The 25,446-nt window shown below is 31.8% G+C and overlaps 1 protein-coding gene across 1 annotated transcript in view; it reads right to left on the bottom strand.

Moving 5' to 3' along the window:
• LOC145259882 (FAST kinase domain-containing protein 3, mitochondrial-like) overlaps positions 1 to 1,283 on the bottom strand; it is a gene marked incomplete at its 3' end in the record, with an annotated part of 232,796 nt that extends 231,513 nt beyond the window's left edge. The window contains 1 exon segment of the mRNA XM_080117763.1: positions 1,146 to 1,283.
• Between the last annotated feature and the right edge of the window lie 24,163 nt (positions 1,284 to 25,446).

The raw sequence follows: 25,446 nt of genomic DNA, 5'->3' as shown, positions 1-25,446 counted from the left end.
ATTAAGTAACAGAATAAACAAAAAACGATATTAAAAAAAACAATGTTAAAAATAAACAAGTTAATAAACAAACTTTAAATAAAACAATGTTAAGTAACAAAATAAACAAATTAATTAACAAACTTCTAATAAAGCAATGTTAAGTAACAAAATAAACAAGTTAATTAACGAAATTTAAAAAAACAATGTTAAGCAACAAAACAAGCAAGTTAATTAACAAACTTTAAATAAAACAATGTTACGTAACAAAACAAAAAGTTAATTAACAAACTTTAAATAAAACAATGTTAAGTAACAAAATAAAGAAGTTAATTAACAAACTTTAAATAAAACAATGTTAAGTAACAAAATAAACAAGTTGATTAACGAAATTTAAAAAAACTTTTAAGTAACAAAACAAGCAAGTTAATTAACAAACTTTAAATTAAACAAAGATAAGTAACAAAATAAACAAAGTGATTAACGAAATTAAAACAAACAATGCTAAGTAACTAAATAAACAAGTTAATTAACAAACTTTTAATAAAGCAATGTTAAGTAACAAAATAAACAAAGTGATTAACGAAATTAAATAAAAACAATGTTAAGTAACAAAACAAAAAGTTAATTAACAAACTTTTAATAAAACAATGGTAAGTTACAAAATAAACATGTTTATTAACAAACTTTAAATAAAGCAAGGTTAAGTAACAAAATAAACAAGTTAATTACCAAACTTTATAAAAAAAATGTTAAGTAACTAAATAAACAAGTTAATTAACAAACTTTAAATTAAACAATGTTAAGTAACAAAATAAACAAGTTAATTAACAAACTTTAAATAAAACAATGTTAAGTAACAAAATAAGCAAGTTAATTAACAAACTTTGAATAAAACAATGTTAAGTAACAAAATAAACAAGTTAATTAACAAACTTTAAATAAAACAATGTTAAGTAACAAAATAAACAAGTTAATTAACAAACTTTAAATAAAAAATGTTAAATAACAAAATAAACGAGTTAAATAAAAAAACTTTAAATAAAACAATGTTAAGTAACAAAATAAACAAGTTAATTAACGAACTTTAATGTAAGAAATTTCTTTCCTACCCTCTTAATATTCCTCCCTGCAGAAGAAAATGAATTCCACAAACAAAACCATACCTTTAAACTCAAATTTTCTTCCTAATGTAACAGCAATGAAAGATCTTTGGTTCTGGTAAGTCCTTTTGCAAAAATGGTGGCCGAATTTGCTTCCATATTCACGGAGCCTTTAGTTAGAATTCCTTTGTTGGAATGTTAGTTCATTGTTCCTTCATTTTGCCCATAACTGGTGAGATGCTGTAGCACTTTCAGACATTTTTGTTTCAGATGTAATCAAGCAGTGTAATTCCAGGTATCCAGTGCACCATTTTAATTTCTATAACAACGAATGTTTGGTTTTCATTTCTTGTTCTCTTAAAGCAACAGGTCTCAACAGGCCAGTAGATCTTCTACTTTAGATCAAGACCATGATAAATGGCAGAATATTGTTCTCAAGCATGGTGCAAAATTCTTTGGATGATGCTTACAGGTTAAGCAATATACCATTAGAGAACAGAGTGGAACAGGTGCAAGTATGATTGCAAGAATTAGGAGTAGATGAAGTAACGTTCAGGGAACATTTGTCATGACTAACTGAAATGATAAGTAGAGATAAAAGAAGAGTAAACAGGAATGCCTTTCGTAAAGATTTTATCAACTTAAAAGTATACACGTGTTTTCGAGAATCAATATGGCGGAATCCTTAATTCCGGCCAAGGGGAATAACTATGATCCTTTATTTCCGGAAGAATCAAAGCAATTTATTCTAACATTTTCCCCTTCAACAATAATTAATTATGGAATTACAGCAGTTAATTTAATCTGTTCAGTACTAGGTTAAGCAGTCCTTATATTTACTTGGAAATAGTTGCATTCTGGACGATCTCCGCACTGACTCACAGGGATTTTGGCCCTCAGTGTCCACATCTTGGAGAGCATGGATATTTTCAGGATCAGGTAAGGGATTCTTCTCCTTCACGTAGGTATTGTTTTCATCAGTTGGCGGTTCTTTAGGGGCTTCAGAGCTTGCAGGATTGTTTTCATTGTGTTGGTTTTCTTGATTTGAGGAGTTAGGAGCCAGGCCTCGCACATTGACAGTAGTTTTCGCAACAGAGGATAGTCGTACATGAGCATAGTAGGAGTTGATGTCTAATAGGGTAGCAGGGGTTACCGGACGGTCGAGCTTACTAGACTTAGTATGGTTTCTGACAAATATTGGGCCTGGTTTTGCCCAAGTTGGAACAGAAGTTGTGGAAGAAGATTTACGACTATATTTGAACATTGTCATGAGGAGTCGTATTAGTGGCAGTGCATAGTAACAACCTAATTGAATGGAGAGCGTTTGGTAGTATATCTTCCCAATGGGGCAGTTTCATGTTGCTAGAGTGTAAGGTCGTTTGGATGGCCTTCCATAAAGTCCCATTTAGTTTCTTAACTTGCCTATTACCCTGAGGGTGGTATCTACTTGTTTTAGAGATAGCGATACCTTTGCCACGTAAGTAATCTTTGATTACTCCTGCAAGGAAGTCAGCAGCCTGGTCAGTGTGTATCATATCGGGCATACCAAAAATTGAAAATAGTTGGTTTAGGCAGTGGATCATGGTTTTGCTAGTCATATCCTTACAGGGTAAGGCAAAGACAAAGGGAAAGCGAGTATATTCATCAATTATAGTAAGTATTTGTTACCACGCACAGAAGTAGGTAAAGGGCCTTTAAAGTCGATGTTTAATCGCTGGAAAGGTAGTATAGCCTATATGAGTGTTCCTTTGTTACAACTGGCAAATTTAGGTTTCAGATACTGACAGGAGGAGCACGAGTCTGTTATATTTTTAATTTGTTCTAAAGAGAAAGGAAGGTTTCTTGTCTTGATGAAGTGGTTGAGTTGCATGACACCAGGATGGCATAGTGTAATATGCAAGTCGCGGAGGTCTTGCAAAGTGTGCGTTAATGCAGAGATGCGAGAAAATGTGTCAGCAGCTGTATTTTCCGTTCCTGGACGATAAACAATACTGAATTTGAATTATGACAGTTCGATCCGTTTTTTTTACTTCCATCCATATCAAAATATTATTTCTCATATATATGTTCTGACCTTATGAACTTACTTTACTCAGAAAACCAACATTTTTTCTTAATATTTTGCATTTTCATCATCCCTAAAACAATACTTATCTCTAAGCAACATTATCCTTTTTCTCTCATTTGTTCTCGCTTGTGTTATTTATATCCCCAGTCAATCAACCACAAAGTTTTATATAATCTTTTGTGTCACTGTTGTTCCTTCAGCATTTTGTGTTTATTGATATTTTTTCTGAGATCCAAAGCAAAATTCAGAAATGAATAAACACTTTTAAACATTTCTTTCATTCCCATTTAAATGGGGAAATAATTTGTTCATACCTGATGATAATGCATCAACATCAATTGTGTGTGAAGACATCACATGGCATTATTCAAAGTTCTGGCTGTTATTTTTCATTTCTTTCTTTCTCAAATTCCAACAAATCCTCAATTGCTGGACATGTAAATATAAAACATTTTGAAATTGCATTAAGAAATGACTTAATCATTTTTATTTGTATCGGAATAAGATTTTATCTTTGTATGACAAGATCATGACAAGAAATAATATTAATGTGTGTTTGGATTATTTCAGAACCCACAGTAAGTTTCCTTTTTGTCTCACCTGTGCTCCAGACAACTGCAATAAAAGAGAAGATTTCTCAATTTTTTTGTGAATCTTTTTCTGAAAATTTGTTACAGAAAACCTGAAATGTTGACAAAAGACCGAAAGCAGAAGTTAATATTATTGTCATGATCAGCATAAAGTTTTATTATATCAAAACGTGTCATCCTCATGAATCAATTTCTTAATGGAGTGAAAAAGGATTAAAGGATTGCCTTTGCTACAGTATTGATGGCTTTCTATGAGGTTGTTTGCGGTGAAAATTGAAGTCCATCATTTAATTAATAGTGCCAAAATTTTCAATTATAGAAAGATGGTGATCAGATCATCAACTTTTCATCTTGGATGCTCAATCTGACTAATCAGAAGGCGTTGTTATGTATAAAAACCGACTTTGTAATAGGAAACAAAATCTCATCAAACTAAATCATCAAAGATTCTTTCAGGGTAATGCAGATGCCACATCTACTTCTTCAGGTACCGGATTCAATCAGAGAAGTAAAACTGACAGTGATTAGGCTATCTCTGATAATGCCTGCCAATACCATTATTGTTGTTGATGCTTCAAATGATGGTAATGTTCAACATACACCCAAACATGTGTCCAATCATCAGGTCTATCAAGGGTCAATGAAAAGAACGTAACTTCATCTTGCAATATTTTCTTACCCATTCCATTCTCAAACTTTTGTATAGCGGGTATTTTCAGTGGAACTTTCATGGAAACTGCCATCTAAGAATCAAATATATTGGTATGTTCAGATGACTAGTTATGGTGAAAATGGACTTTCTGAATTGTCTTCTACAAAGCTGACAAACAATATTTCTCAAATCCCTATGAATGACAGTTTTGGAAATCCACACATCTTTGTGTTTCTTCATTGGTGATGTTTTTTAAAAATCTTTTTACAATGTCAAGATGCTACTTATAGTTGCGGGTATAGCCTATTGATTATTAACTGTAATTTTATCATTTTACATTTCAATAACATATTTTGGTTGCAGATAGGTTCTTTTCTAGATGCAAGTGCTAATATTATATTTATTTCAGTTTTAAATCTTTATCTTTACTTCATTGTTTTATTGTGTAAATGGTTTTATTGTGGAAACAATGTGCCGATTCTATCTAGCAAGTTCATTTGAAATAGAGCATAAATAGATCTGAAAATGCTGTTCTATTACCCCCCCCCGGTCCACACGTTACTACTTATAAAAAAACATGATTGTCCAAGTAGCGAGCTATATCATGTGATGACCGTTTTATTTTCAAAAATGAAAACGCTGAAGTTTATTTCAAGCAAAATCAATTCTTATTTGCCATCACAAAGGACGAGTTATAGCAGTTAAGTTATAAATTTTGTAATATTTCTTTTCTAGATGCAAGTGTTAATATTATATTTATTTCAGTTTTTAATCTTTATCTTTATTTCATTGTTTTACTGTGTAAATGGTTTCCTCATGGAAAAATATCCCGATTCTATCTGGCAAGTTCATTTGGAATATATATTGTTTTATATTTTTATAATAGATTTGTTTTTTCTATAAATGTTGTTTATATGTTCCAAGTTGATAAGTCTAAACAGATTAGGCAATTATATTCATTTTCAGTTAGTGAGAGGGGAATCTTTCACCATACCTTCTCTTAAACAGCCCAAATTGACTTTTATTAAGTGCAATACTTCATATTTTTTTTTTTAATGGAGAGTAGACAATGCATTGGGATGCGTTATCGGCAGATCCTGTTACTCTTGCTTCTCTTTATTTGTCACTCAGTCCTTATATTTTAATGAGTGATTTTTCTGACAAAGGGAGAAGAAAAAGATGTATTCTAGGTTGACAATATTCTGCATGAACAGCTGCCAGAGATGTCGGAAATTTTCTGTAGCTATGTCACTAGTAAGGGTGCTGGAGATAAACGTTTTATCTGGGCTGACGTTATCCGCCTGATAGTCAGGGACCCGCACGTTGAATTAACCACTAAGGAGGCTGTCCTATCAGCAGGTGCAAAGTACTGGGGCTGCTGTATTGCCATTTAGTGAATGGATTCTGGACCATGCAGTAGCTTCTGGTGAGGCCTTTCGATGTCATATTAGTGGGTAATTGTTACGGCTTTACCTTTTCGTGTGCCACAAAAAAAGTATTTCTTCATTTCTATTTCTCTCTTACTTTCCCTCTCTGCTCTGCTTCAAGCAAGTCTGTCGACCTAGTCCACAAATCCCAAAACTCCATCATGAAAAGTTTCATTAAAAAATACACAATTAAACCCGGAACTCCAACTTCTAACCTAGACTCCTACTACCATGTCTCCTTCTCTAACATCAGGGGTTTACATCCTAACCTTCTAGAGGTTGAAACCCAATTACAGGAGACTAAACCAGACATATAATTTCTAAGTGAAACTGGCATTGGACAGTCATTTCCCTAGATGAGTTCGTAATTACAGGATACTCTAATTTAACTTCCAAATATGACCTCCAAGATCGCCATGGGTATGGAATATGTGCCTATATAAAAGATGGACATCTTCAGAGAAGATCCTAACTTACCCTATATGTGCTTCCGGGTTGCACTTGCTCCAACTACTGTATTTATATTTGCTCTCTATCGCCCCCACAACAGGGGAGTTACTATCTTTAAAAGCATATCTGAGAAAATTGACCACGTCCTATCTGCTTATCCTTAAGCTAATATTCATGTCTGTGGAGACTTTAATGTTCACAATGTGGAATGGTTAACTCACTTAAACAAGACCGATGCTAAGGGGAGGTTCTGTCATGATTTCTCCATTGCTTATGACCTCACTCAGATTGTTCATAAACCCACCTGTGTGCCTGATACTGACGGCCAGCATGCAAGTCTCCTAGACCTTTTTCTTACAACTTGCCCCAAACTGTGTTCAGCTTCCATTCTGTCTCCACTTGGATTTTCTGACCACTCTGTTGTATCAGTTAAGATAAAAATGAAATGTAATAAGTCCTCAGATGTACCTCTCCATCGTACAGTATATCGATACTTTATGGCTGACTGGGATAGCTTCCGTACATTTATATCAGATCTACCTCTGCGTTCCATGTTTTAAAAGGATGTGTCCTCTATAGTATCAGACCTGACGGAATGGTTAATTGTAGGTATAGACCGTTTCATACCCTCGAAAAAATTCCAGCAAAAACCTAACAGCCAGTCGTGGTTCTCTCCAGAACTGCCATTGCGCACAGAAATCACTTTTTCCATTGCTTCCAATGTAATATATATACTGAGACTAAAGCCGCTTTCAGGACTGCCAGCAAACACTGTAAAAAAGTAATAAAGAACACAAGAGAGTTGTATGCTCAGTCTGCAAGTCCAAAGTAGCTGAGCAGCGGCTTGGTTCCCACCAGTTTTGGCAAATAGCAAACAGAATCATGAACAGAAGTGTGTATCTCAACTATACACAATGGACCTGAGGTAATCTCATCAGCATCAGACAAAGCCAAACTCTTTGCCAAGAACTTTGCAGCTAACTCTACCCTTTGCGACCAAGGCTGCCAACCCCCAATATTTCCTCCTGTATCAGAAAACACGCTATGTGATATACAAATATATGTACATGATGTTGCCAAGCTAATCAAAAACCTTGATTCCAGTAAAGCAACCGGTCCTGACGGTATTCCAATTATAGTAATCAAAAGACTTCAACCAGAACTAGCACCCATCCTTACAAAACTGTTTAAACATTGTCTTAAGGAGAATTGCTTCTCATCACCCTGGAAAATCTAATCAGAATTAAGAATGCAGGTGATCGCTCATCCCCCTCTAAGTACAGGCCAATAAGTCTCCTGTGCGTCATGAGTAAGTTGCTGGAATCTGTGTTAAATAGAGAAGTAATCAACCATTTCAGCAAAAATAACCTTCTTAGTGACACACAATATGGTTTCCATTCTGCTAGATCTACAGCAGATGTGCTTACAGTTATATCTTATTGGATTAGCGAATCTCTCGACGGAGGCTACCTTTCTAGGGCAATTGCTCTTGACATATCAAAAGCCTTTTATAGGGTATGGCATAAAGGTTTATTTCACAAGATCTCCAGCTATGGTATTGCTGGAAATGTCTTCTCAATTATCAAATCATTTCTCTCTGATAGGTTCATAAGAGTAGTGGTTGATGGGCAGAAATCAGAAGTTCTCAGTATTAATGCTGGAGTCCCTCAGGGGTCCACCCTGGGCCCAACTCTCTTCCTGATCTACATTAATGATCTTCCAAATCACATCCTTACATCATTTGTAGACAGTTATGCTGATGACACTACTATCTATGGTAGCACATCTAAGACCGTAAACGACCAAGTTCTCTCTGATTCTCTCTCCTCTGATCTTGAGCAAGTGCTACAATGAGGAAAGAGTCGGCTTGTTACTTTTAATGCATCTAAAACTAAGCTTTTATCTTTACATCATTAACGCTCTGATCCCCATCTGGCATCAATTGAAATGAATGGCTCTCGTCTGGGGAGGCCTCATGTTTTTGACAAGCTTCTGAGCTTGACCTTTACTTTTGATCTTAAATGGAACACATACATTAAATCCGTTGCCAAGACCGCTGGAAAAATGGTGGGATCTTTCTATTGATCCAGTAGATATCTCACTGCAATTCTCTATCTATATAAGAGCCAGGTACGTCCAAGGATGGAGTACTGTTGCCACATTTGGGCAGGAGCTGCAAAAAAGGACTTGTCCTGCCTTGATAGAGTTCAAAATAGACTTCGTAGCCTCGTAGGGGATGTCCTTTTCTCTTTCCTGCAACCTCTTTCTCACAGAAGAGATGTTGCGAGTTTGTCTCTGCTTTATCATTACTTTCATGGCAAGTGCTTGGCTGAGCTCCAATCTATGGTCCCCCCCCCTTGCCAAACTTTCACAAGAAACACTCGTCTAGCAGAAAACACTATCAATAATTTCCCCCACTCCTTATGTGCCTAAACCTAAACATAGATTCCTTCTTTCTTAAAACTGCACGCCTATAGAATTGTCTTCCCTTTTTCTTGCTTTCCAGCTGACTAAAATATGGTTGTCTTCAAGTCTAACGTAAACAAATTTTTGATGAGTCATTCCATATAAGTTTACCGAATTTCCATTACTTTTCCATTTCTAACGATTACTATATTGTCCAACCCTTATCATTGAGTGGCCTCTTGGCCTTGATAAGTGGTGATGCCTATGTAAAAAAAAAAGATAGTAAAAGTGAAAAAAAAAAAAAAACAATAAACAATGATGCAAAATATAAACAAGTATTATGATGAAAATGTTTTTCAGAGGTAATTTTGAAATCTTTCAGCATTCAAAATAGAAGTAGTGGTCACTCAACTACGTAGAATATTTCGGCTCGTTTTTAATTCACAAATAACAAGAAAACACGTGAGAATGTAAAACATTTATTTCTATAACAAAATCTTTTCTTATCGCTTTCGTTTTGGATAAAACAACCAACAATATTTGTCAGATTAACAACAATAAAATGGCATTCTTAAAAAAAATCAACAAGGGGGAAAAAAGCATTGTTCCATCAGTCATAATTGAACTTTGTATCTTCACTTTAAATTGGAATTATTGGAGTAAGAGTTATAATATTTTAAGAGAAAAATTGGACATTTGAAAAAAAAAAAACATTAAAAATTCATCTATGATTCTGGAAAAATCAATAAGAGATTGGAGATTGTAAATCGTAAATTTCACATATTATGGATTCTGATGGCATGTAAATAAATTAGTATGAATTGAATTAAGTGAAGCATTTTCTGATCAGAACCTCCCCTTGGTTCTTTTTCACTGAGGCAATGTGTGTATAGGTGTATGTGTGTGTGTCTGTGTGTGTATATATATATATATATATAACACAGACATGACAGAAAAGAATAGACACTAAGATAAATAATTTTGGTCCCCCGACAAAACTTAAATTTAAGAGGCTAAATGTGTAGGAAGGGGGCGGTAAATGGTGGACTTCGGCATTTCTTTTTTTTTTTTTTTTTTTTTTTTGCATGGTGCAGAACTCAAATTTACATATGCTAAGGCCTAAAACTGCACCGTTTGTTCATTTTCAGCAGGATTTGACGTCCCCTGGGGACTTTTGGGGCTAAATGGAGGGGGGGGCAAATGCTGAACTTAGTCATTTTTTTATGCCTGTGCACTCACGGAGGACCATGCATGAAGTTCACTTGTTTTTAAGATTAATATATGCTTATTTATATTTACAGATAAGAATAGTGCTGAAATAATTTAGAGTATCTCATTAAAATTGCATTGCATCTAACACCATCGAAGCATGCCAAGAAACAAAGGACGAATCATGGGTCAACATTAAGGTGATTTTAGTCAACACAAAATAACAGGAAATCTTTCGATACTCCTTGTGTTGCAATGTCAGAGGTTTTGCACTGGGGATCTCCTTCAACATTTCTTTTCACAAGACACAAGGTACTTTCAGAGGACAAGGGTGACCTGGACTGCACTTTGTCCTCTCGTGAAATGGTGAAGAGATCTAGGGCTTTTTGGACCAATGTAATTTTCTAGGGCTTTTTGGACCAATGTAATTTTCTCTGATGAGTCACGAGTTACATTATTTCACGACAGTGAAAGGGTATGAATATGGAGGTTCTCTCACCAAGAGTTTGACTTAAAAAGAGTGCAACCAATGCTGAAACATGAAGGTTTCTCAGTTATTGTATGGGATACAATTTGGAGTGATAGTTGTTCAGACCTGGTGGAATGCAGAGTAAACATCAATTCTGCATAATATGCTCCAATATTACATGAAAGACTCCTACCAATATTACATGAAAGACTCCTACCAATATTACATGAAAGACTCCTACCAATATTACATGAAAGACTCCTACCAATATTACATGAAAGACTCCTACCAATATTCTTAAGTGGCAAAATGAACCAAGTTAACTCCCTATTTATGGAAGACGAAGTTTCTTGTCACTCTGCTAGGGCGACATATTGGTTGAGTCAAAATGGGATTAATAAACTTCCATAGCTTAATCAGTCCCTGGATATGAACCCAATTGAAAGCCTTTTTGGGGCATATTAGACCAGAACCTTTGCAAAAAGAAAAGGAAGCCATCTTTTGTGTAATACATGGAAAGAGATTACTTAAAATGACATTCGTCAACTGATCAATGCCATGGATAGAAGGGTCCTAGCATTAAAAACAGCAAAAGGAATGTCAACCAAGTATTAGTTATTAAATCTGTGACCATTTATTTTTGACTGTGTTCTATCAATTATATGTTTATTGAAATAAACTGTTTCTATGGGTTTCTATTCTTTTCTGTCATGTGTGTGTACATATATTGTGTATTCAGGCAGTATATTTTCATTCAGACAAGTATTATTAAATAGCACAGTGTTTTTACTTATTGAGCTTTTTTGTAATTTTTAAATTTTTCGAATTGTTATTTATATTTCTTGGTTGTGCAAGAAAGTTTCAGTCATCTTCGTCCATCTGTTTTTTCTTTTGTTTTTTTGTTTTTGTAAATACTTTCAACTGAGTTTCATCAGTCATCTTCAGGCAGTTTTTAATTATTGTTTCATTTAAAATCTGGATGCTTTCATATGTTTCAGTAAAAACAAACAAGACGTTTCACTAGTTCAAAAAATTTAAATGTAATTTAAAATGTAATTTTAAAATGGTGTAATGTAATCAAACTATAAGGTATCAGCAGCTTCTCTTCCAACTTTTGAAGTTTTAATCATGTCCAAACACATTTCCTTTTGACAGATTGATTATTGCTATTTCTTTTGATGAGATAGGGCAAAATAGATTCACTGATTGATATAATAATTAAGTGATTGATTTTGTGTTACAAAACAGATACTGTCAAGAATTGTGTCAACTGAGTTAAAAGAATAAATTGTCAACATCATGAAATTTAGAATATAGACTTTTGTCATTCATGTGTGTGTGTGTGCATGTAATGTGCATTCATTCATGTGTGTGTGTGTGCATGTAATGTGCATTCATTCATGTGTGTGTGTGCATTCATTCATGTGTGTGTGTGTGCATGTAATGTGCATTCATTCATGTGTGTGTGTGTGCATGTATGTAGGTAGTTTTTTGCTTTAGCTGCACTCACACAACAATTAACGCAGAATCAACATAAGCTGCTTTTATTCATCTCTTACCAATCTTGCAAACCTGACATAAAGTTAATTAAGATCGAAAGGTCTGATACTAGCACCTTACAAAATACTTGGAGAAGGAATAAAAAGAAATAATTTCAGTTCCTTCAATATTTCTCCAATTGTGCAGCATAACGAATATCAGCCACCATATAATATAAATGGCCAAATGGTAAGCTGTGTTCTTCATACAGAAAGTAACATATCCTTAATTGATGAACAAACATGAGAAAAATTGAACGACTGAAGCTACAAAACACTGAAAAAATTGCCAGAGGTGTTTCTGAAATAAGTTAAAATTTAAACGAGAATTTTATGTGAATGTCTCATTTGATAATACAACATTCAAGGCTAAAATCTATGTCAGATATGACTTTCAGATATGAAAGAAATTCAAACTTATTCAGCATTGATGGTTTAATTTATGGGAGAAACCAATAAATGTGTTTTGTAGAAATTTAAATGTGTCAGAGATAGAGAAATTGGCAGAAAAATTTGTTAGAGATTTAAAAAATTATTTTACAAATGTATTTTCTGATGAACTGAGCTGTTATACGAAGATTGAGGTAAAATTCGAGCTAAAGGACAATGCAAGACCAGTGTTCAAACCAAAAAGAAAGGTGCCATTGCCATCATATATATATAAAGAGTATGCACTGAATTTTAGACAGGCCTAATTGACTGTCTAAACGATTACAGCTATCCGCTTCCTACACCTAAAGAAACCTTTTCAAAGTTGAATGGGTAAAAAATTTTCTCAAAAATTGATCTATCCGAGGCATATTTGCAGGTGAAAGTCGAGGAGGAGGAATGTGCAAAATGTCTGATGATTATCATGCATAAAGGATTATTTTCCTTAAAACGTTTGCCTTTTGGTTTGAAAGTATCTCCGAATTTATTTCAACAAATTATGGATATGATGCTAGCTGATCTGGATTTTGCAATGGCATACTTAGATGACATTCTGATAAAAAGGCAGAAATGTGGAAGAACACAAAATTCATATTCGAGAAGTATTCAAGAGAATAGAGTAATATGGATTTAAAGTGGGTCTTGAAAAATGTGAATTTGGTATGAACAAAATCGAATATTTGGATCAAATAATTGATTATAAAATTAAAAGAAGGAACCTAAGTCATATAGAACAGAAGCTATGAGACATGTCTAGACTGGATAATAATACAAAATTACAGTAATTTAACAAATCACTATATTTCAACAATGCAAGACTTGAGAGCACTGTTAAATGAATTATTAAGGAAAGGTAAAAAATGGTACAGGACAAAAGAATGCAAAGAAGCATTAAAAAATAAAAAAAGTGTTTATTATTTGATTCAGCTTTGGTGCATTACGATCTGAAAAAGTAATTAATTGTAGTATCAGATGCAAGTGAATATGGTTTATGATTTTGTGCTTTTACGCTAATTTGATGATGGATCATCTAAACCGATTGCCTATGCTTGAAGAACCTTTCTACTGACGGAAAGAAATTATAATCAAATCAAAAAAGGTCTAGCAATTGTGTACACTATTAAAAATTTCACAGGTTTATTTATGGTAGACCATTTGTTTTACAAACGACACCATTTTGAGTTAAAAATAAAGGTGCATTAACACATCCTACAAATTGATGCATTATGAAACAAGTACGGTGGAATGAAAAGAAAAAAAAGGATTAAAATGTTTCCATATTCGATATGCAACGAAATGCTAATGTATGCATCTGCAGTTATAATACCGTGAGTCTTACAAAAGAGAATTTTCAAAGAATAATAGGATTTTAATCAGAAAAGTTTTAAAAAGATCAAACAATTACGTTTTGAGGCACCTACTGATAATATCAAGCTTTTTGTGTTGCTCAGTGAAAAATGATAATCTTGAAACTACTGTATAGAAATTAATTAGTTCACTATCTTAGTGGTTAAGCTATGGGTAACACAGGTCGGCAGACTCACTGGGATTTGTGCGACCAGTATCTCCGCAGTCTAATCCTTTTCTAGGGATTTCAATGAGTGATTCTCATTTGTCAGTATGAACTAGTTACTAAAATTCTTATAATTGTTAACTTTATTACCTACTCACATTGTGGTTTATAACTCAACTGATTAAATGTGATAATTTTGAGAAAAGCAAAATGAAGAGAACTCATAGAGTTTTGGTTTGAGGTTATCTGTTTTATGGCAGATCAACCCTTTTTTAGGAGTCAATAATATTTGAACAATTGTATATGATCAATTGAACACTAGTTGTTATTTTATCCATCAGTGGGGTTAGGGCTGATTGTCGTGTAATACCTTTCTCAACAGTATTAGTGCATAAATATTTATAATAAATTTTATAAGCTGCAACTTGATCCAGTTACAAGTTAAAAAATTTAAAAATAAAAAATTACTTTATTTTTGTGTAAATATTTATCATGCAAAAAAAATAGATTTTTTTTATTTGATGTGAATAGTGATATCTTTTTCCTCGATCTAAATCAAGGCAATTTCTTGGGCATTTGTTACTTAAAAGTTTTTTTTTATTTTTTTTTATAAAACTAGATGTATTTGCCTGGATGGAGACATATTTCTAAGTGGAGGGCTTAGAGAAAAATAATTCAAAACGTAGTCATATTTCCAGATTTAAAAATATAGGATTTAAAAAAAATTGTTTTATTTTATTATCAATATAAACAAATATTTGATTAACAGTAAATAAAGAAACATGTATTTATCAAAGTTATGTTTACGTAATAAATACACATTTCCATACAAGATTGTCTGATAATTTTACAAGGAAGGATTTGTATTCTCAAAATAAATTACATTTTTACTGTAGATTTGTATGAAATACAAATGAATGATGATAAGTGCTTAAACTTTAGGAAGAATTTCAACAAAAATTGAAGATACAAGTCTAAACTGATGATTACAAAAATGTCTTGCGGATAATAGAATCATACCTGGCTTGTCTTTCCTGCTAAAATATTGCTTTCTTCATTCAAAAATTCTTCATTTTTGATCCCCAGTAGACACAACATTACTATTATGACCCTCTGAAAAAAAAAAAAAAAAAAAAAAACAACAAAAAAAAAAAAAAACTGTAACCAGTCACAGGGGAAAAAGTCACAGAAAAATTCCACAATTTTGTTGAGGAAAGAAAATCAGAAGTAATCAAACAAAATTTTCAGAATTGCTTTAAGTCTCATTTCTTTAATAACAACAATAATAATAATAATAATAATTGATGTTCACCTTTCAGTCATTTTAACAAATAATTGTGTGACAGTTAAAGCTGAAATGTAATGCAAAATTGAAAATTCACCGGTGTTGACTTTTATCTATTTTCACAGACTTTTATCCATTTAAAAAAAATTTTTTTCATCCCTATAAAGCATATTGCCATTAAAATATGAGGTGCTAATGTGAGTCAGATTCAGTGGAATTTAACATATTCATTATTCACAGCAAATTATACAGATATATAAAGAAACCAACTATGGAATTTCCATGGTATCCCACTAGTAAGGAATTAAAGTGATAAAACAATATATTAACAAAAAGCCTAAGAATGTAATCAAACATTTAAACTTTTTCTTCATATCTAATTTTAACCATAAAATAATGATGCATTTCTGTTAACATTGATCCTTTTCTTTTTTCTGTGACTTTTCTTGCTAGACCATTAAAAAAAAGTTGGACATTTTTTTCCCATTCCAAAACTTTTCAATGTTAAAATATTTTGCCAAACTGAGAACAATTTTAAAGTTGCAACTAAAAAAAATCTAGCAAAGCATTTTATATAATTTTTATTTTTTACATATAAGATAAAAAATAAACATTAAAAATTTCAATGAGAATTTTTTCAAAAAACATAAGGGAGGGAATCGTACAGCTGTCTTATCATCATGCATCACAAAAATTCCAGGATTAATAATCAACAATTAGTTAAATGTTATCCTATGTAATGACAGTGGCGGTTCATGAATTTAGATTGTACAAAATGCAGAAATTCAAGGAATGAAACATAATTTTTGTTACGCTTCTGCTAAAAAGTTTTCCAAAACAATATAAAAATTTTTCATTCTTAAAATTAAAAATATTAATATTTTAGAAAGTTAAAATATTGAAGTTAAAAACAAAATCAATACAATTTCACAACAAAAAAAAAAATTAAATTTACTATAAATAAAAACCAGTTCTTAAATATTTCAATTAAAAATCACATTGAAAGCATAAACAATGATAGAAAGCATGATTTTAACAATAAATCTATTTGTAAAGCTTATAAATATTTGATATCTTAGCTTTAACATTTTTAGTAACTTCATGTTTGAGTATTTTTCTTATACAGACAGTTTCCATTGGATAACAGAAGAAGAAAAAAGCAAAAGTGAAAAAAATGGTTGGATTTGCATATATACACACTTGTGATACTATCCCCCCCCCCCGGTTCACATAAACAGCCTGTCAAAGACAACTATAAAAAGGAGATATGAAACATGTAAGGTGGTACTTAATACTTTAAAAAACACAGACATAATTATTAAAAGAAAGAATACATTAATCTTCCAATATCATTAACTAAGACATTTATTTCCAGGGTTGGAAAATAGAGAATATGCATGAGAAATGGAATGAGTAAATATGACTAAAATCTGTTCTGAGAGTTTGGGTGACTGTGACCAGAAAGCATCTGAAGACCCAGCCAGAAAGAAGGGCATTCTGTCAGGAGTGCATTCTCTCTAATGTTGGTAGAAATAATTCAAGGAACGATAACTCCGATATAATCCAAGGGAGATCACTCAAATAATTCAACCATTGCTTCCATATTAATAAAATGGTGTAATTGACGTATGTATTAATGTTTTTTTTTATTTACTATTAATCGATTATATATATTTATTGAACTTAAAATATAATTGTTTAAATTATCAAAACAAAATAAAAAATATTCCATTTAAAAAATCCCACATTAAAATGAAATGACATCAAAAGGTTAACAAAATAAAAAATATTCCACTAAAAAAATAATTTATTAAAACAAAATGATGTTAAAGGGTCAGCAGTAAATAACAGAGTGAATCTCTAAACTCTCTTCTTCCCTTATTGTACCTCAGACAAAAAGTATTTAGCTAATTTCTCTTTTCATGAATCTATAGTCAGCACTCCCTCTCTATAACCGTGTTTGCTTTTAGCTTTTCATTATTTATACATTTAGGAGTTGAAGAAAAAAAAAAAAAAAAATCAAAAGTATTTGTGATTTGAAAAATAGAAAAAGCAAAACTCCCATGAACGCTAGGTAGGTATCACTAATTAGCAAATAGTATAATGAAACCGGTTGGAACAAAAATGTTTCTCATCACACATTAAAATGTTTCGATTAAAACCAAGTATAAAATTTAATTCATAAGAAAGCAAAATATGAAACATTTTTACCATAACTTGAAATACCATATTTGGATATTTCAATAGTGACTCTTGTTTTTTGTTACAACACTCACAATAAAATACCGAAAAAAATCTTTATAAAAAACTTTATCTTTGGTCTCCTTAAAATGAGAATAAAATTGGGTAGCACTTTATACAGTTTAGTTTTTCACTCACAAAAGGAAACATAAAAATTGCTGTGCCTAATGCTAACTTTTAAAGTATTGCTATTTTGCCCTTACAAATGCTAGGAAAAGAAATAGTTGGCTTTCGATTTTTTTCTCATGGGTAGTTTTGTTTGTTGAATGTACTCAGTGGTAAATATAATTACAATAACAGCTTTGCTACATTCCTCTTTTCTTCTAGCTTAAAAATAGGTTGACCCTTCTCTTAGGCAACTGATAGTGACATAAAGTTTAACCCTTGCTGTCATACAGTAACACTAGTTTATTTGCTACTTCATATTTTTTCTCCTGGTCTGATAAAAATGAAGAGGTCGCAGACAATTTTTTTTTTAAATTGAAAGTAATTTTATTTACTAAGTTCCTCTATGTGAATAAAAAGCAAGACTGATAAAAAACATTCATTTGAGCTTTGTGCTGAGCACTTATGTTCGTTTTGATATGAATCATAATAAAAACACACACATTATATATATATATATATTATTATTATTATTATTACAAAATGTGAAAATAATAGCAGATACTGACTTTCTGCACAAATCAGCATTCACTAAAGAAGTTATTATTTCATGCAGTTGATATGTGCATATTCTATTGACATGTAAAAGCAAAAATAAATCAACCTTTTATCTCCTGCGATTTCTTTCTGCAGTAAAGACCTCCAACACACCTATTAATGCTAAGTTGCTGCATTTTTACACCTGAACAGTCTTGAATTCTTCATCAACAGCTATCATTCTCATCAAATTTTTTTAAGACATTCTTGACAAAATTTCCTTTTATTTGTAAAAGAAAAAGAAAGTAAAAACAGAGATCCACATTGTGACCAAACTCAGAGAGAAATGCAAATATGTGACTTGGTAAAAAAATAAAAAATAAAAACAAGGTGGACCCTTTCAAAAAAACTTGAAAGACATTAACATTTTAATATCAAAAAAACTTGAAAGACATTAACATTTTAATTTCAAAAATCTTGATTTTAATATCAAAAAGGCCAACAAAAACATTTTGTCAATATAATGTAACTCTTTTAAAATGCTTTTTAAAATACTTTTTTCAGAAATATTTTCCATTCATTCACCATTAGCAAATGAAAATTGTCTAATTTTATAATTTTAAAATAAACATCTTGTTCTTTGTTATTTCACATATTTTGTTTCAGTTTTGGCAAACTTTTTAGGGTTAGAGTGATATTGGCCGGAATTATCAGTTTTCTCCTTTGAATTTATGCTTAATCAACATTAGAGAATGCGTTCTCCTATGCAACAAAATTGTAAAGTTGACAAATGGTTTGTTTACGTCCTAGGAGCATGTCTCCCCTCAAGGTACATCTGAAACTAATTGCATAAACTTTCAGAAACATACAACACTAACATTTTCTTATTCATTTCTCGTACACAACTATTTCCAACTATGGGCTCTTTCTTTTGTACTTATGTCGATCTTTTCTTTGCATATCATTCTGTGTACATTGTTATACGTTCCGCAATCCCCTTTTACATTTATCTGCGAATAAATATGTAAATTCAACTGCTTTTCACTATGTGGTCTTTTATTCTTTCTTCATGTGTGTTATTTACGAAAGCACAACACAAAATAGCAACCACCTGTGTTGGAATAATATACTCATACATAGTTGGTAAAAGCATACAAGTTACAATATAAAATATTCCTAGTTTTATCACAACCTAATATAATTCATCTCTTTTTCTTTGACAAAGTTTCTGCTATTAAAAGAAACGAAACATTACTGATGATGATTTTTGTCTTTTCTATTTTGTAGTCTATATCCCCCTGTCCAGCTATTATTTCAAAGCAGTCGAAATTACCTATATGAGTTATTCATGTTTAACTTAATCAGAAGTTCTCATCTGAATTTCAGAATAATTTAACCAGAAGTTTACATTCAGAATTTTATTCTTTCTCACTTTTTTATCAAGTCGCTTTCATCAATATTGCTACTGTTGATACTAATGCTATCAATGAAACTAATGGGCATACATAAGAAAATAGAGGAATAAAATTACAAATGACTCAGATGCATAATAAATATGCAAATGAGGCATAAACATAACGGTGTTCGGTATTTGTCTTTCACTATATATGTGTGTAGACTATTTCGAAATATTTTGTCGCATCATTAAATCAAGCAATGTGTTTGATATATAGTTCAGATAAATGGAAAAATCCTTGAGCATTTATGCATATATATATATATATATATATATATATATATATATATATATATATATATATACTAGCAAAAGTACCCGTCGTTGACTGGGTTCAAAAACAGCCTACAGAAAATGGACTGATTTATAAAAGTATGATAGATTATGAAAAGTAAGGGTTGCAATGATAGCTTCGAATTTGGGGGTATCAAAACCAAAGCAAAATATGATGAAAGTAAAAATAAAATAGATAAACCCCATAATTTATTATACCATACCTGTTCACACTGAAACACTTATCACAATATTCTGTGGATCTATATTAAAAAACTTTGTTAAACTTTGTGACATATTTCCATTCTATGGAGGTCAGGCAAGAACGAACACCCCATAATTTTATCATACCATATTTCTTCAAACTGAAACATAATTATCAAAGTATACTTATGCAGATAGATATGAAAAGTCTTTATTAAAATTTATGCCTATTTCCATTTTATGGAGACCAGGCGCGAACACAGACTCCACAATTTTATTATACCATCCCTATTTAAGTTAAAACATACTTATCAAAGTATTCTTATGTACATCTATATAAAAAACACTTGTAAACTTTTTTTTTAATTTTAAAATTTTTTATTTCCATACTTTGTGGACCAGGTGCGAACGCAGACCCCACAATTTTAATGAACCACTGTTCTGCCAGATCAAACATACCCATTCCTGTGTCTCGATACATCTTCTATCATTATATGTAATCAGTTTTTTTAAAATAGTCAGCCATATAGGAGCCTATTCGTGACCAGACACACACACACATACACTCAGCTTTATAATATATATATATATATATATATATATATATATATATATATATATATATATATATATATATATAATTCAGAATAATGAAATACAATAAATCTACTGGTGTGCAAATCCAGTGATTATCGGTCTTACAAAATATTATTGGATGTAATATTTTATATAAGACTATCCCAGCTAAATGAAATTGCTCAATATACTAGATAGAGCAACTAAATCATAATTTAGGAATTTAAAATTTGTGAGTTGAAAAAGTTAAATTTCAAATATAGAAATTTTATTGTATGCAAGACACAAATAAATTTCTATATTTGAAATTTAACTTTTTTAAATCACAAATTTTAAATTCCTAAATTATGATTTATTTGCTCTATCTAGTATATTGAGCAATTTTATTTAGCTGGGATAGTCTTATATAAAATATTACATCCAATAATATTTTGTAAGACCGATAATCACTGGATTTGCACACTAGTAGATTTATTGTATTTCATTATTCTGAATAATATTAAACTCCCTCTAACTTAGGTTGAGCTTTTACATCCCTCCTAAATATGTTTGATGAAGAATACTTATCATTATCCACTAAAAACATACCTATCCCCTCCAAACAGATATATATACACATACTTGTACAAGCAACTAACAAGTTTCTTGTAAATGTCGGATGAAAAGCTTACCACTATGATTTAAATACGAAAAATAAAAATTAAGCAAAGGAACAAATTCACCACCCCGAAACCCTCTCAACGGGTCTTCCAATTAATTTAAACAGGGAACAGAAGAAAATGCAAAGAACTGCTGCTAAACTTTACGGCCTTAAAACAAATTTACACCCTACATTTAATCTGGAACTTGAGAAATTTGAAAACATGATGATAAACCTGGTCAAAAAGATAAAATTTAAAAATCATAAATACCCACCTAATTCCATAACTAGGAAAATAAATAACTTTTCTATTAAAATTAAGAAAAATTCACACATCTTTGTTCCAGCTAATAAGACAAAAAACTATTATAAATTAGACTATAATACTTACAAAAAATTTATATATAAAGAATTAAATAAATCCTATAAATCTGCCCCTGCAAATAAAATAGATGAAATCAATATGGAAGCTAAAAATTTACTTAAGCTTATGAATATCCAGAAATTTACGGAAATAGTTGCCCCTGGCACTCCTAGATTTATGTTGAAGGATCATAAACCAAACTTCCATGATAACCCTTCTATTGGACTAATTTGTCCGTCTAGTTCGGATATTGGTCTAGTAAGTAAGAAAATCCTAGATAGGATTATACCCTCCATTAAAGAAAAAGTAAAATTCCCACTTTGGGATTGTTCTGACTGTTCTAAGTTGGTTTTTAAAACTTAAAGATAAACAAAAATTAAACTTCATTACTTTTGATATCAATAATTACTATTACTCAATCCCACCAATACTATTAAACAAGGCATTAATATTTGCAAAAAATATCCGGCCATTACGAATTTAGAAATAAAATTAATTCTACTAGCCAGACGATCCTTAATAAAATTTGATGGCAAATATTGGACAAGAAAAGATACCCCTAACGATTTCGATATAATAATGGGACCACAGATTCTGCACCAGTAAGTGACCGAGTGGGTCTCTACTTATTAAAAGAAATTAACATAGAATTCAACAATCTACAAGGAGCACTCTACAGAGATGACACATTATTTATAACTTCAGCCAGGCCTAGGCAATACAACAACACTATAAAAAAGCTACACAAATTTTTCAAAAATTATGGCCTAACAATTGAAGTCAACCCAAATAAAAAACATACAACTTCTTGGATATTTCCTTGAATCTACATTCTGAATCTTATACCCCTTACAATAAGCCTAATCTGAACCTATTTTATGTGCACAAACAATCCAATCATCCAAAGTCAATAATTAATTCAATAGTACCTTCTATATCCAAAAGGATCTCAAATCTGTCAGCTGACAAAAAAGCTTTTGACCAAGTATCGACACTTTACAACAGGGCTTTAATTAACTCAGGATATAAAGAACATAGAATATAACAAAAAAAAAACCCTCTAGTGAAAAAGTTGAATTCAGTAATTACCCGCAATATGACAATAAAAAATAATAACAACAACACAAGACAATTCCTAATCAAAAACAATATAATAAAAACAGAAGAATAAGACATAAGAAGGCTATATGGTTCAATCCACCATATAGCTCAAATGTAAAAACCAACATACCTAAGGAATTCTTTAGAATAGTAGAAAAATCGTTTAGGTACCCACATAAGTACAATACTGGATGTATAACTGGAAATGTTAAATCATTTCTCTCCGATAGGCTCATAAGAGTAGTGGTCGATGGACAAAAATCTGAGACCTGCAGTATTAATGCTGGAGTCCCCCAGGGGTCAATCCTGGGCCCAACTCTCTTCCTGATCTACATCAATGACCTCCCTAAACACATACTTAAATCATTTGTTGACATCTATGCTGATGACACGACCATCTACGGCAACACATCAAAGGCTGTAAATGACAAAGTTCTCTCTGATTCTCTCTCCTCTGATCTCGAGCGCGTGGTTCAGTGGAGGAAGACGTGGCTGGTTACCTTTAATGCGTCTAAAACCAAACTCCTATCCTTACATCATCAACGCTCTGATCCCCATCTGGCATCAATTGGGATGGATGGCTCTCGTCTGGGAGAGGCCCCGTGTTTTGACAAGCTTCTGGGTTTGACCTTTATTCCTGATCTGAAATGGAACATGTACATCAAGTCTGTTGCCAAGGTCGCTGGAAAGATGGTGGGATCCTTTTACCGCTCCACAAGATATCTCACTACTGATGCAATTCTCTATCTATATAAAAGCCAAGTACGTCCAAGGATGGAATACTGCTGCCATATCTGGGCAGGAGCTGCTAAAAACAGCCTTTGTGGCTTATTGGGGGATGCCCTTTTCTCTACCCTGCAACCTCTCTCCCACAAAAGAGACGTTGCAAGCCTATCCTTGTTTTATCATTATTTCCATAGCAGGTGTTCATCTGAACTCCAATCTCTGGTCCCCCCTTGCCAATCTTTCACAAAAAACACCCGTCTAGCCGAATCCACTGTGAAAAATTTCCCCCACTCTTTATCTGTGCCTAAATCAAAACGTAGATTCCATGAACAAAGCTTCTTTCTTAGAACTGCATGCCTGTGGAACTCTGTTCCGTCTGCCTGCTTCCCACCTGACTACAACTTGGATGTCTTCAAGTCCAACGTTAACAAATTCCTAATGAACTGCCCCCTTAAGTAAACACTTCATCAAATCTCCACACTAACGTAATGTACTTGCAATAACCCTTATCCCTGAGTGGCTTCCGGACCTTGATAAGTGGGGACCACTGTGTAAAAAAAAAAAAAAATACAATATTAAATAAAAACTCTATAAAAATATCATACTCTACAATGCCGAATCTAGACCAGACTATAATTTCAACAAATAATATGAAAATTAAAAAAGCTCAGCATCTTTCCAATAATTTAGTCCTTAGGAATAAATGCAACTGCCAAAATAAAACTGAATGCCCTCTAAATAACGATTGCATACACAAAGATGTGGTATATACTTGCACGGTGACATAATTGCAGACACATAGGAGCAACTATATCTACAGGACAAATAATGAGTCTAATCAAAATACCTTAAGCGCAAATATAGGTAGCCAAGATTCTAATAACATCAACAACAACCAAAATAGCGATTCTAATAATATTATTCCTAATATAAATCCACAAGATACTAGCCAGCTTTCGCCTTGCATATCTTCAGAATTTCAATCAACAGTTTCCAAACATAACAATTACCGACCCTGAGTTGAATAAGCCATTAAACAATGAAAATACATTAAAAACATTCACTTATATTGGTGCAACTTTAACTTGATAAAAATAAGAATTTCAAACCACATGCATTCCTTCAAAAATGAAAGAACACAAAACAATAATAGAACATCTTTAACACAAAAAAATAATAGAACATCTTTAACGACATTAATTAATAGTCTAGAGAACAGGAAGATTCCCTATTCAATCAAATGAAGTATACTTAAAAAAGCTAGATCATACACTCCTGGAGCTAAATTTTGTAACACAAACACAAGAAAAAATTAAAATACAGCCAACTTATAATAACATAGATTATCCTTAAACATTTGCCATTTGAAAAATAAAACACCCACTACTTATTACTATTCACCTAATATACTACATTCCTTTAGCCTGTATACTAATGTCCACCTATTTCATAATAATAACTCACCATGCACGCTTTCACAAATTATAATTTAAATCCTAAAATGCTAACTTCACTTCTAGGAATTAGTGTGAATACTGTATTAACACTGTTTTAACATCCCCTAATCAATACCATTATAAAGCTAAATTTTCATACACTTAAGTAGATCATATAGTTTCCTGTTGAAAAATACTTTCCCGCTATATACATATTTGAAAATGCAAAATCTCATAATACTCAAAATGCGTCATCTCTGGTACTTGTTGGCAATCAAAAAAAAATTTTTTAAAAAAACTATTATTAATATATATATATATATATATATATATATATATATATATATATATATATATATATATATATATAAGCATGTGTGTATATGTGTGTGTGCATATATATATATATATATATATATATATATATTACAATTTATTTTATGATTGTTTTAGTGGTGGCATTGAGGGTGGTGGTAGTAGTATTATACAGATTAATCCTTATCGACATGACCTTTATTATTGCTATTTGTATTTTATTATTATTAAATATGTTATTAATATTACTATCATCATTATTGTTATTGTTTTTACCATTACTATTATATTTTATTATTGTTTTAGTCGTAGCATTGGTAGTAGCTGTGCGATTATACAAATGTAATACTTATT

Source organism: Euprymna scolopes, chromosome 35 (assembly GCF_053919585.1).
Source record: "Euprymna scolopes isolate OS-2025 chromosome 35, ASM5391958v1, whole genome shotgun sequence".
Taxonomy (NCBI): domain Eukaryota; kingdom Metazoa; phylum Mollusca; class Cephalopoda; order Sepiida; family Sepiolidae; genus Euprymna; species Euprymna scolopes.
This window is presented reverse-complemented; position numbering and strand designations above follow the sequence as displayed.